Source organism: Pelodiscus sinensis, unplaced genomic scaffold, assembly GCF_049634645.1.
Source record: "Pelodiscus sinensis isolate JC-2024 unplaced genomic scaffold, ASM4963464v1 ctg34, whole genome shotgun sequence".
NCBI lineage: Eukaryota > Metazoa > Chordata > Testudines > Trionychidae > Pelodiscus > Pelodiscus sinensis.
Window position 1 is genome coordinate 2,153,462 of NW_027465849.1, and position 14,037 is coordinate 2,167,498.

The following is a 14,037-nucleotide window of genomic DNA, read 5'->3' on the forward strand; positions in this document are numbered from 1 at the left end:
CCTACACAGCGGGAGCCACATCCCTCCCTGACCGTACCGCCCCTCCCCTGCATAGTGCCCTGTGCCAATGCCTACCCCAGGGTGCCTCCCCTGCAAGGAACAGCAACCACTATTCCCACCCTCACCTCAGGAGCCCACTGCTGTCCTTAGTTTAGCCCAGAGCTGGGCAAAATACGGCCCATGGCCTGGATCCAGTCCTCGGACTCATGCCAGCTCCCTGCTTGCTTCACCCCACTCACACGCCACTCAGAAAAGTGGCTGCCAGGATGTTTTTTTTCCATAACTGGGAGCTCGTGACCCCCACCCCTAGAACTATCCCCCAGAACTACCCCGCTCCCAGAACTCTCTCATTGGCTGGTTTTGGGCCAATGGGAGCTTTCTGTTTGAAAAACAGGTCACGCACAAAGCACCATGCCTCCCTCCCCTGTGGTTGGTCGTTATTCACATGCACATGACAGGGTGGGGCAGGCAGAGAGGAGTTTGTTGTTTTTTGCTGGAGTTTGTTGTTACAGGGACCAACACAGAGCTGGAGCTCCCAACTACTGGTGCCCTGATGCCAGTCAGACCCAGCTGGAATGGCACCTGAACGGGGGCACCCACAACCTATGTGGGGCACCTGATGGAAGCTGTAAGGGGCGCACAGCGTCAGGTGCCGCGTGCCTGGCTACCGGATCGCGGGCTACAGCAGCTCCCCGCAGCTACCCTGCAGCGGCTGCTTGGGCAGGGGCCGCGTTAACCCCCACAATGCCGGCCAGCAGCGATAGCTGGGCTGGGCCGGACCGGGTACGTGCGTCCTGACAGTGCCAGCTACGTGCATCCTCCCCCACGTGCTGGGCGGAGGCAGGGCCACGCATGCACCCTCCCCCAACCCGGGGCACAATTAAACTGTCTGCCCGGCGCACCAGAATGGCTCGGTCCGGCCCTGAGAGTCATAGGGGCTGCGGTACAAAGTGGAAGCCAAGATCTGAATGAGCCCCCCTGCTCCCCTCACTCTGTGATGAATCTTGGGGAAGTGCTACTTTGCCTCATCGATCAGTTGGAGCTGGTCTAGTTTGAATTGGAGAAGAACATCAGAACGGCCTCACTAGGTCAGACCAAATGTCCATCCAGCCCAGTGTCCTGTCGGCCGACAGTGGCCAATGCCAGGTGCTCCAGAGGGAGTGAACAGAACAGGGAATCAGCCGGTGATCCTTCCCCTGTCGCCCATTCCCAGCTTCTGACAAACAGAGGCTAGGGATACCATCCCTGCCCATCCTGGCGAATAGCCATTAATGGACCGATCCTCCATGAATCTATCTAGTTCTTTTTTTAACCTGTTATAATCTAGGCCTTCGCAACACCCTCTGGCAAGGAGTTCCACAGGTTGACTGTGTGTTGTGTGAGCATTGTGTTTGTTTATGATGTGGAGTAAAAGAAAAATTAAGGGGTCACCAAATTCCCTTTCAGATTGAATGCCCGGGTAGTGAAATGTTGTGTTCTTAATGGTATGTAACAAAGGGCAGCAGAAATGTCCTTAGAAGACCCTGAAAATCACCGACATTCATGGTGGATTCTCCTTCACTGCTTGGCTGTTTCTAGACTGGCAAGTTTTTCTGCAAAATCATCTGCTTTTGCAGAAAAACTTGCCAGCTGTCTACACTGGATGTTTGAATTTCCGCAAAAGCACTGACGATCTCATGTAAGATTGTCAGTGCTTTTGCGAAAATACTATGCTGCTCCCGTTCGGGCAAAAGTCTTTTTCCAAAAAACTTTTGCACAAAAGGGCCAGTGTAGACAACAAAGAGTTGTTTTCCGCAAAAAAGCCCCGATCGCGAAAATGGCGAAAAGTGCTTTTGCGGAAAAGCGTCCTGCCAATCTAGACGCTCTTTTCCAAAAATGCTTTTAATGGAAAACTTCCGTTAAAAGCATTTCCAGAAAATCATGCCAGTCTAGACTTAGCCCTAATGTTTAAACTGGGAATGGAAAGATTTTGGGGTTGTTTTGGGGAGGTGTTACCCAAGGTCTGAGACAGGATGATCACAGATTATAAAGTGACAAGGGGCTATAAGCAGCCCTATGGCTGTTAAACTCATCTAGGATGGAGGAGATTCAAGGCCCAATGCCTGATGCAGATTGGAAATGTCGAACAGGATTTTCCATACCCCAGAGCCGGCCTGTGAAGAGTATTTATTTTGCGGAGGAGGGTGACATATAACCAGGGACTCACTATCTTCCCTGTCATGGGCATTTAGGCAGGGAGAACAATTCAAAACTGTCCCCAAATGTTTCATCAAAATGCGGATGAAATCCCAGGAAATCATTTGGACTCTCACACCATTTTCCAGTCCAGAGCAACTTTTTTCTACCTGGCTGAAGTGATGGGATCAATCCATGGCTGGGGAAAATGGAGACAAGGGGCAGGGAGGTGAAAGAGCTGGGAAAGATTAACAAAATTATTTTCAATGGGGGGGCTGAGGATTTATAATCCATATCGACCTCTGGGGCATACTGCCAACTACAGAAAAAACAGCAGATGGGAGTCCCAAAATGTCACCTATTTCATAGTGTGCCTCATATTTGAACTCATACTCAACTGTTGAGGAGCCCCAGTTAGTGGACAGGGTCTTAGCTGGGCTCAAAGGGGTCAAATAAATCCAGATTCGTGTTGCGTGAGGGTGGTACTGGAGAGAGACAGGAAATGAGATGAAATGAGTACTCTGAGGATATTAAAGAGAGAGAAAGGCAGAGAGAGAAACGAAGAAGCAGGCACCCGGAACAATGAGAAAAAGGGAGTTACTCACCTTGTGCAGTAACGAGTGTTCTTCGAGATGTGTGTCCCCGTGGGTGCTCCACTGTAGGTGAAGGGTCGCCCTGAGCCTCAGATCGGAGCTTTCTATAGCAGTTTCCCCTGTTGAGCCACGCATGCCCAGGAGGCGTCTCGAGCCCTTCCCGCCTCCTGAGGAGCGTGACTCAACCCCCTCCCTTTCAGTTCCTCGTCTCCGCCCGAGTAATTTCGACTCCGAGCAGAGGGGAGGCAGGGAGGGTCGTGGAGCACCCACGGGGACACACATCTCGAAGAACACTCGTTACTGCATGAGGTGAGTAACTCCCTTTTCTTCTTCGAGTAGTGTCCCCGTGGGTGCTCCACTGTAGGTGACTACAAAGCAGTATCCAGTACATGGCTGGAGGGAGCCGGAGTCAATGTTTGGCAGTGGTGGAGAGCAGTGCTGTGGCAACTGCTGAGTCACTCTTAAGTTGTGGAAGAATGGCGTAATGTTTAGCAAAGGTATGATCTGAGGACCATGTTGCTGCCCGGTAAATGTCTCTTAAGGGGACATTGCCCAGAAAGGCTGTGGAAGCAGCCGTGGCTCGAGTAGAGTGCGCTCGTGGTGGGCATATCAGCGGTCTATTGCCCAGAGAGTGGCACTTAATTATGCATGTCGATATCCACTTTGAGATTCGTTGAGATGATATTGGTGTGCCTTTGGATCGTTCAGCAATGGAGATAAAAAGTCTTTCAGATTTACGGAATGGTTTCGTTCTTTCTAGGAAGAAGGCCAGAGCCCTCCGGATGTCCAGAGTGTGCAGGCTGGCATCTGTCTGCGAAGAGTGCGGTTTTGGGAAAAAGGTAGGTAACACGATCGGTTCGTTAATATGGAATTCTGTGCCGACCTTTGGCAAAAACGTGGGGTGGGGTCTCAGTATGACCCTATCCTTTGTGAAAATTGTGTAAGGAGGTTCTGACATTAATGCTCCGAGTTCGCTCACCCTCCTGACGGAGGTGATGGCTAAGAGGAAACAGACCTTCATAAAAAGGAAAGGAAGTGGCACTGTTGCCAGTGGCTCAAAGGGAAGTCTGGTGAGGCAGTTCAAAACAAGATTTAGGTCCCACAAAGGGGGTGGAGCCCTATGTGGTGGGTACACATTCTGGAGTCCCTTGAGGAATCTTTTTGTAATAGGATGGTTAAAAATGGAGAATCCATCTACTGATGTATGAAATGCTGCTATTGCAGAGAGGTGTACTCTTAGGGAGGAGATAGAGAGTCCTGATGCTTTAAGGTCCAGAATGTAGTCTAGAATGGTATCTAATGGTGAGGCACGGGGCTCCACTTTGACTCGCTGACACCAGTGACAGAAATGTGCCCATTTCTGTTGGTAAGTTTTCTGAGTAGACTGTCTCCTGCTCTGGAGGAGGATGTCTTTTACTCGCTGAGAGCAGCAATCTTCTACCTCTGAGAACCAGAGAGAAGCCAAGCCTGAAGATGCAGGGTATTGAGTTGTGGATGCAATATCTTGCCGTCGTCCTGAGATAGTAGGTCTATCCGGTATGGTAGCGGGTAGGGAGGCTGGACCACTAGCCTGTGAAGGTATGGGTACCAGGTTTGGCGAGGCCATGATGGCGCAATCAGGATGACTAGGGCTTTGTCTCTCAGGATCTTGCGCAGGACTCTTGGGATGAGCGGGATGGGAGGAAAGGCGTAGTGTAGGGAGGCTGTCCATTTGATCAGGAAGGCATCCCCCAGAGAGTGTTTGCCAAGTCCTGCACGTGAGCAGAATTGGGGACATTTGGTGTTCTGGGTAGAAGCAAAGAGGTCTATCGATGGCCATCCCCACTGGTGGAAAATTGAGTTCGTCACCTCCGTATGTAACTCCCATTCGTGGTTCAAGGTGAAGTTTCGGCTGAGTGAGTCCGCTTTGGTGTTGTTCACTCCGGGCAAGTAGGATGCTATAAGGGTGACTTGGTTGCAGATGCACGAGTTCCACAGGCGAATAGCCTCCACGCATAAGGAGCGGGAGCGGGCTCCACCCTGTCTGTTTATGTAGAACATCATGCAGATGTTGTCCGTTAGGATGCGGACTGTGTGATTGGCGATGTCGGAGGCAAAGTGTGCACAGGCATTCCTTACTGCCCTCAATTCGAGGAGATTGATATGTAAGCATGTCTCGTTTGGGGACCACCTGCCTTGAGCTTCGTGACCGTCCATATGTGCCCCCCAGCCGAGCAGGGAAGCATCTGTGGTGATTTGGATAGTGGGTTTGGTTTGTTGGAATGGAACCCCCGTCAGAAGATTGTTTGGCACTGTCCACCATCGTAAGGATGCCAGCACGTCTGGTGGGATAGTAACCGTTTTGTTTCGAGGGTGTCGTGATGGGATATAAACGGTTGCCATCCAGAGTTGAAAACATCAAAAGTGCAGACGCGCATGGTGGACTACGTAGGTGGTGGAAGCCATGTGCCCTATTAGTCGGAAGCATGTAAGTACCGTGGTGGTAGGAACTGTAAGCATCCCGTTTATAATTTCTTGCATAGTTGCAAAACGTTGCTGAGGTAGATATGCCTGGGCTGTAACTGAGTCCAGGCGTGCGCCAATGAACTCTATGTCTTGAACCGGGTGCAGAGTTGACTTGTCTTGGTTGATTAGAAGGCCTAGACGACTGAGGAGGGTCGTGGTTGTATGTATCATAGAGGTTGTTTCGGCGTACGAGGATCCTTTAGAAGGCAGTCGTCTAGATAGGGAAATATGATGACATTTTGTCGTCTGAGATACGCCGTCACGACTGCCAGTACCTTCGAAAATACCCTCGGGGCTGATGAGAGGCCGAAGGGAAGAACCCTGTACTGGAAGTGGTCTGGTCCCAACATGAAGCGTAGGTAGCGTCTGTGGGAGGGGTGGATGGTTATATGGAAATAGGCATCTTGGAGGTCGAGGGCTGCAAACCAGTCCCCTTGATCTAGCGCAGGAATGATTGTGGAGAGTGTGACCATCTTGAAATGCTGTTTCTTGAGAAACTTGTTCAGTTTGCGGAGGTCCAATATAGGTCTCCAACCCCCTGTTCATTTTTCGGTTAAGAAATAGTTCGAGTAAAACCCTCTCCCGTGGAACTCTCGGGGTACCCTTTCTACTGCTCCGATGAGGAGGAGTCGATTGATTTCTTGTTTCAGAAGGGTCTCGTGAGAGTGGTCCCTGAACAGGGACGGGATAGGGGGAAGGGTAGGGGGGATAGAGGTAAATGGGATGGTGTAGCCCACTCGAATGATCTCTAAAACCCAGCGGTCCGATGTTATGGATTCCCATTGAGGAAGGAATGGCCGCAAACGGTGGGTGAACAGATGGCCATGTTGAAGTCGTGGTAGATCGTAAGAAAGGTGTTGCAGGCCCTCGACCAAATCTTCAAATTTGCTGTTTAGATGGTTGGGTAGTTGGTGGGCGGGCCTGGTTGTGGTGCCTTCTGGGACCTCGTTGCCTTGGTCTAGTGTCTTCATAGGGCCTCTGTGGTCTATTGTATTGCCCATATCGGTATCGGTTGTATGAGTTATATGGGGTGTATCGTCCACGTCTATAGGGCGGTGTGTACATGCCCAACGTGCGAAGTGTGGACTTGGAATTTTTGCTGTTATGGAGCATTTCGTCCGTAGTAGCTGCAAATAGCTTTTGCTTGTTGAATGGCAGATCTTCTACTTTAGGCTGGAGATCGCGGGGAACTCCTGACGACTGGAGCCAAGAAGTTCTACGCATGACCACCGCTGTAGCTGTAATTCGGGCTGCGGTGTCAGCAACATCCATTGCGGTTTGGAGAGCAGTGCGGGCGATCATATGGCCCTCATGAACTATTGTTTTCAAGATGGATCTTTTGGACTCAGGGAGATGTGGCACCAGTTCTCCCAGTTTCGAGTAATTGTCAAAGTCATGATTTGCTAAAAGAGCGGAGTAGTTCGATATTCTGAGTTGTAGGGTGGAAAAGGAGTATACCTTCTTGCCAAAAGAGTCCAACTTTTTGTGGTCCTTGTCTGCGTTGCCCAACTTGTATTGTGGGAGCTTTGCACGTTGTTGTGCTGAGTCTACGACTAACGAGTTAGGTTGTAGGTGTGTGAAGAGAAAGTCGTTGTCTTTTGATGGGACAAAGTACTTCCTATCGATTCTTTTATTAGTTGGTTGAATGAATGCAGGTGTTTTCCAGAGGTCTTCCGAGGTCTCCATTATTGCCTCGTCTATAGGCAGGGCAATCTTGCTATGTAATGTAGGATGGAGATTTTTTAGCAATTGGTACTGTTTCTTCTGGACCTCTTGCAGGGAAACATTCTGGCTTGTTGCTACCCTCTTGAATAGATCCTGGAACTGTTTTAGGTCATCAATTGGTGCAGAATCTGATGGTACTACGGCTTCATCTGATTGTGTATCAGGAGCTCCTGTTTGCTCCGTCCGCTGGCGAGGGCGGTTAAAGAGGAACTGAAAGGGAGGGGGTTGAGTCACGCTCCTCAGGAGGCGGGAAGGGCTCGAGACGCCTCCTGGGCATGCGTGGCTCAACAGGGGAAACTGCTGTAGAAAGCTCCGATCTGAGGCTCAGGGCGACCCTTCACCTACAGTGGAGCACCCACGGGGACACTACTCGAAGAAGAACCAGCCAGTCCCCACATAAAATTGAATAATCTGTGGTTTGAGGCTGATCAACTCCCTGCCCCGGCTCTGCTCTTATAAAAAGCAGCAGCAGCTTCCCATGTTGAGCCACGTGGAGACGAAACGACCCCAGCCCCAGGGACTGCAGACACATGCTCTTGGTTAGCGCTATCCATTCAGACGCAATTGAGGCACAAAATAGCACTTCCTCTACATGTTGCTGAGATCTGCAACCACAAGACTAAGGTGACCAGCTAAGCCCCCACTAGGATATTTTGCAACATGGGCTACTTTGGAGATGGGGGTGGAGGCAGCCTCAATGCTGGCTCCAGTGTCCCACTGCAATCCTAGCGGATAATGGGTTGCAGAGGGTGGAAATGCATTCAGTAGAGCAGGGCTACGCAACAAGCGGCCCAAGGGCCACATGCAGCCTGCAGCCTGGATATGTGGCCTGCAGTGCCATTTGGGTTTATGTGGGGCTCAACACGCAATCCGCGAGTGGGATCCTTTGAACATGGCCACCACTGGGAGCACGCTCCACAACAGCAAGTCAGTATAACGGTTTTCTGTTGATGTGTGTAGTAGTGAAATTCCTGGACTGTCATTGCTCATTCAAAGTGCTGTTATATGGGTGGAAATTGGGTAAATATTTCATTTTAATAATATCAGCAGAACTGACTTAAATGGGTGTTGTGTAGTCTTGCCTTAATCTTTGTATTCATGCCCGTCACTGTGAAAGAAGCGATTTGCATATATATTTGCATGTAGATGTAACTACACTTAAGTTGCAGCCCTCAACATGTGCTGTAAATATCGTCGTGGCTCCCGGAGCTTCCAAAGTTGAGTAGCCCTCCTATAGCGCATGCTTTCCCCATGCCCTCATTTCATGCTAGGGACGCTGTGCTGCAGAAAGTGGTGAGGAGCAACGTGCCCTCTAATCTTTTCCACTGCTGTGCAGATTTTTTCCATCCATGAGCAACATAATTTTTTTATGTGCACCGAGGTATGTGCGCCTGTGCACCGCCAGTAGTAACACACCTTAGCTATGGGCTAATCAGCTGGGTGGCATTTGACTCTCTCCTGAGTAGCTGCATAAGCGTCCAATTTACAGGGAACACTGGCCAGGATGCTCAACAGGGGGTGTGTAAACGTCATGCCACATTTAATACAAACAACTAAGTAATCCTGCAGCCTCCTAATTTCATCGGGTCACCCCAGGTTTTTGTGTCATGGGAAGGGTTAAACAACACATCCCTATTCCCCTTCTCTACGTCATTCCTGATTTCAGAATCCTCTGTCATATCCCCCCTTAGACGTCTCTTGCCTAAGAAGTGCATCCCAAATCTGTCCTCATATGCACTCTGGTCCACACCCTTAATTATCTTCCTTGCCTTCCTCTGAACCTCCTCTGGTTCCTTCTGGAGATGGGGCAAACAGGACTGGATGTAACATTAAAGGGGCGGGTGTAGCACGAATTTAACTAGTGCGTCATCCTGTCTCCTTTTCTCCTCCTTTTCCTAATAGTCCCTAATGTGCTAGCCAGGGCCATGTTGAAACTGGCCCTCCAGCCCCACCTGGACTCCCTACATTCCAACAGACAGACACTGTCCCTGAGCTCTGCATTCACACACAAACAGGATTGAGATGGGGAGACACAAACCCCTCCCCGTGTGTCTGTGACCGGCCCTTAGCTCCCAACACCAGGGACAGCGCCTCACAGACACCTCCCTGCACCCACAGGGGCCCTGCGAGCTGGAGTCTGATCCCAATCAAAGTAGCGAGTGAGCGGCCGGGTACACCGGGAAGTGCAGGGCCCTGAAGGTGCAGAGCCTAAGGTAACCGCTTTGCCCTAAGACTGGGCCTGAGTGTATGGAAGTCAAAGGGCTGTTTTGAGGTGTTGAGCTCCAAGGCATGTGAAATGGGCTAAAATTTCTAGTATAGAGAAATAAGAAATGGCCAGGGACAGAGTCCGCAGTGGGTTGTGAATAAAAGGGATCGGGGGAGGGTGTTTAGGGTCTCTCCAGGGCTTCACACCCCTCGTTGACCTGTGGCAGGTGCAGTCCCTGGACCCTGGTTCTTCCTTCCCTTGTCAGCTCTGCACAGGACTTCCTCTCTTAGGGTATGTCTACACTAGCTCATTAATTCGAGCTAGGTAGGCAAATCAGGGAACCGGAGTTGCAAATGAAGCCTGGGATTAAATATCCCGGGCTTTATTTGCATGTTCCCGTCTGGCTGCCATTTTTAAATCCCTCTGGCTATGTCTAGAGTGGCATGATGTTCCGCAAATGCTTTTAATGGAAAAGTTTTTCCATTAAAAGCATTTGCGGAAAAGAGCATTTAGATTGGCACGGACACTTTTGCACAAAAGTACTTTTTGTGGAAAAGCGTCTGTGCCAATCTAGACGCGGTTTTGCACAAGAAAGCCCCGATCGCCATTTTCGCCATCGGGGCTTTTTTGCGCAAAACAGTTTTTAGCTGTCTACACTGGCCCTTTTGTGCAAAACCATTTGCGCAAGAGGGCTTTTTCCCGAGTGGGAGCAGCATAGTATTTGCACAAGAATACTGACAATCTTACATTAGATCATCAGTGTTCTTATGCAAATTCAAGCGGCCGGTGTAGACAGCTGGCAAGTTTTTCCGCAAAAGCAGCTGCTTTTGTGGAAAAACTTGCCAGTCTAGATGCAGCCTCTTTGTCCAAACAAACTACACCAGCAGTTTAAAGTTAATCTGAACTGAGTCCTTATTTCGGATTAACTGTTACTCCTCGTGGAATCCATGCAGTGTGGATTTCCAATGTCATAAGTGTATCCAGACATCCACAGTGTCCATAGTTGCTGTCAAGGCTGTTCCCCACTCTGGCACTCCGAGTGCAGAAGGTGGGGGCTCGCAAGAGAGATTAAAAACCCCACCTCTACAAGCGCCGGTTACACAAACATCCCCCAGAATCACAAATGCACAGATTTTAGGAGGGTAGCTGCCACCATCGAGTCATTTTCCCCTAGCAATAGGGGCAAACACTTGAATTCACTCCCAGGGGCATCCCAAGCTCTTTTTCCTCAAAGAGCTTGAAAAAAGAAAAGAGAAAAACCAGCTTTAGACTCTGGTAGTTGTCCTAGGGTTCCCGAACTGTGGGGAACATTCACGGGATGCACATCTCCATCAGAGCACCAAACCATCAAGCGGCCCAGTACATAAATCGAAAGGGCTACTTTTCTATTGCCCTGCAGGGCTTGGTGGACAATTCACAGACATTTTTGTGGGGTGGTCGGGCAGGGCATACGATGCTTGGGTCTTTAGAAACTCTAGCCTATGCCGCAAGCTGGAGGCAGGCACCTTTTTATCCACACTGGGACTTTGCGGTGGGCAACGTGAACATGTCACTGTGCATAGTGGGGGACGCGGCATACCCGCTAAGGCCCTGGCTTATGAATCCGTATACCAGCCACCTCGATCCCAGCAGAGAGCAGTACAATGCCCACCTCAGCCGAGCCTGGATGCAGGTGGAACGTGCCTTTGGCTGTCTCAAGGCATGCTTCTGGTGCCTCCTCACCCGCCTGGATGTTGGGGAGCACAACCCCAAGGTGATGGCGGCGTGCTATGTGCTCCACAATATTGTGGAGTGGAAGGGGGAGGCCTTTCCCCCAGGGTGGGGGGGACACACTGGCCACAAGGGCACTGCAGACAGCTGAGCAGCCCCGGACAGGTGTCACCCGCCACACCCATTAGCTGGGGGTGCACAACCGGGATGCCCTGAGGAAGAAGTTCTCTCAAGCACCCCAGTAAAACTCTCCACAGGGGCCTCTGCCTTGTTGCTCTCTCCCTTCCCCCTCTCCCTCCCTCCCTTTGCCCCTTTCCCGACCTCCCATTAAACACACCTGTTTGGTTTCAGAACAAAAGGCGTCTTTTTTTGGCGAACAGTAAGAAAAGATGGGGAGGGGGAGGGGGGACTCTGAACTGGGAGGGGGGTCAGGACTGGGAGGAGGAGTGGAGCGGCTCGAGGTGCCCCCTTGGGAGCAGGGGCCCCATTGGGGTTGTGTTGCTCTGGGGGCCACAAAAGGCTGCACAGAAGGGGCAGCTAGAGCGGGGTCAGGATTGTCAGGGGGCAGGAGGAGGGACCATAGGCATCACTTGGGGAGGGGGCATGGGCATTGCTATGGGACAGAGCAGAGGCAAGGCATGGGGAGGGAGGAGAGGCACAGCAGGGTGGGGTGGCAGATGGGCAATGGCCATAGGAAGGGGGCAGGAGGGTGGAAGGGAGGCACAGCGCCATCAGGCGGGTGTTCCCCCATGCGGGACATGATGCCGCACATGGTGTCACCCCGCGTCATCATTTCGGTCCATGCACGCTCCTGCCATTCCAGGTCCGCATTGAGCCTGCGCGGCAGGGTCTGCTGGGTGTCCCAGAGGACACCGACGTGCTGGCGCAGCAGGTCCTCCTGCACCCTGGCTCGTCCGCGGGTCCCCCGGACTCTGGCAGGTGGCTGCGGTGCTGTGGCTTGGCTTTCTGGCCCGACTGGCCCGGCTGTGGAGACCACACAAGCAGGAGAAGCCGTCAGTCAGTCATCCCTGCGCACACATTCCCTGAAGCCGTGCCCTCCTCTCTGAGCAGCAACCACAACGGTCCAAACAGTCCATGGCCCACAGGAGGGGGATGCCCCAAGTGCCAGCCCATGTGTGGCCCTTTCTCACGGGGCCCCAATGTGCCCAGAGGACCATGCTGCTCACTTCCCCCCATACACACACACACACACCACAGACAGGCAGGCAAGGGAAGTGTCCTGCCACAGTGGAATCACCTGCTGGGAGGCAGAGGAGCTGGGAGAAGTTTGGCCCTCCCTGGGGTCTGCACACACAGGTGCACATTCAAGCATGCTTGTGTGCTGTGTGCAGGACTCTTTGGCCTGTGTGGGGTCGTGCCACCACTGTTGTGTCTAGTCTGCTTCCAGATGGATGTGCCCCCCCTCACTGCCCCGGGGACAGGACCTGTGTGGCCTTTTCCGAGCCTGGTAGAAGGATCCTGGGTGTGTTCAGGGGATGCCTGCTGTGTTAGCATGCCACACACTCAATGCTGCACATGGTTGCACGTGCACAGGCTGCAGCACCATGCAGCTCCTGGTTTTTATTTTTTCCTGCAGGTCATTTTTTGCACAAAACCTCCTGTTCCCTGTCCCCACATATCTTTTTGCACAAGAACTCTTGCACAAAAAGGCATTCTTCCTCGTGGAAAGAGGAATACCAATTGCGCAAAACTCCTCTAATCTTTCGATTCTCTTGTGCCAAAATGCACTTCAGGTGTGGACGATCCGTGAGTTTTTCGCACAAAAAATCTGTAGTGTAGACACAGCCACAGAAAGCTGTAGCAGTTGCAAGCTTCCAATTTATCCCACAACACAGAGCTGGCCAAAACTGGCTGGGCTGACCCCTAGTGACCTAACTCACTTACTATAACAACAAGATCTATCACTACACACAACAGAGAACACAGGCCCAGCTTATTCTCTGGCAGGTGAGGGGGCGGAAGGGGGAGGTGAGTGTGAGTGCATCACTCCATGGGAGTTACGCTCCTTGCCCCGTCACTCCAGTGACTCCCCCAGGTTCAGGCTGTGGGGCAGGGGAGTGGCACTGATGGTGGTGTAAAAGACGGGTTCACGGGCAAGGACTGGGGTCCCTCACTTTATCTGCAGCTCCTGGGAGTCCAGCTCAGCATAGGTGAGTCTCTCAGAATCAGGGTCGGGCTCCTGGGGCTGGGAGAGAACAGAGTAACCGTGTTTTTGTGTGTCGGGGAAATCCCCCTCCCCAGCATCTGCCCCCCCCCCTCCACAAAGCTCAGAGCTCAGACACAGGGGAGTGGAGGGCTTGGTAAGTTTATGAGGGCAGAGCCAGGCTCTGACTCTGTGTCTCCAGCCCCCTCCTTTCCCCCTGACATGGGGGGGGGGGGGGATCTGCAATACTGAGCCCAGTGCCAGTGTCTGTCTGTGCGGATGTAGGAGCCCAGGCCGGGTTGGGGGCTGGTGTGGACAAGCCCCTAGTGGAAGCCCAGTGCAGGCCCAGATGGGGGAGGATCCATGGTGCATTGGTGGGGGGGGGGGGCAAGGCAGGGAGATCAGGAGACTTGGGCCGGGGGACACTTACCAGGACATCCTGCTGCTTCCGCTGGCCCATGAGGACGTCTGTGGAACAGAGACACACCCCGCCCCCCCAGTGATGGGCTGGGCCTGGATGAGGCTCTAGGCCCAGCCCCCCAGTGAACCCTTCACAGACTGGCCTGCTTGTCCCCAGTTGGAGCAGGGTCATTAGCCCCACATTAACATGTCCCCCCGCCCCAGGAGACACCCCTCCCCTCCGCTCTCTATGGACACCCCCCATGTCGAACTTACACACTGTGTCTTCAGCCTCAGATTCCCTGTGGGGACAGAGGGAGTCAGTAACAAAGCCCAGGAGTCCTGGCTCCCAGCCTCCTGTTCTAACCACTAGGCCCCTCCCAGAGCTGGGGAGAGAACCCAGGTGTCCTGAGGCAGGTAGATTGGGAGGGAGGGGGCAGAACTGGGGTCTCACCTGCTCTGTCTCGCGGCTGGTTCCTTCCCTGCAGAGACATGAAGCAGAATAGTCCATGAATGGCCCCGGGTCCCGATATGCCAGTCCACAGGGCAGCCGGGATGGG

The 14,037-nt window shown here is 52.3% G+C and overlaps 1 long non-coding RNA gene across 1 annotated transcript; it reads right to left on the minus strand.

The window, feature by feature from the left end:
- Positions 1–11,281: 11,281 nt before the first annotated feature.
- LOC142823798 (uncharacterized) lies at positions 11,282–13,782 on the minus strand. Its single transcript, XR_012898904.1, has 4 exons — positions 13,754–13,782; positions 13,509–13,546; positions 13,050–13,120; positions 11,282–11,898 (listed from the first exon to the last, which is right to left on the minus strand). It is a non-coding gene; the product is annotated as an uncharacterized LOC142823798 (long non-coding RNA).
- Between the last annotated feature and the right edge of the window lie 255 nt (positions 13,783–14,037).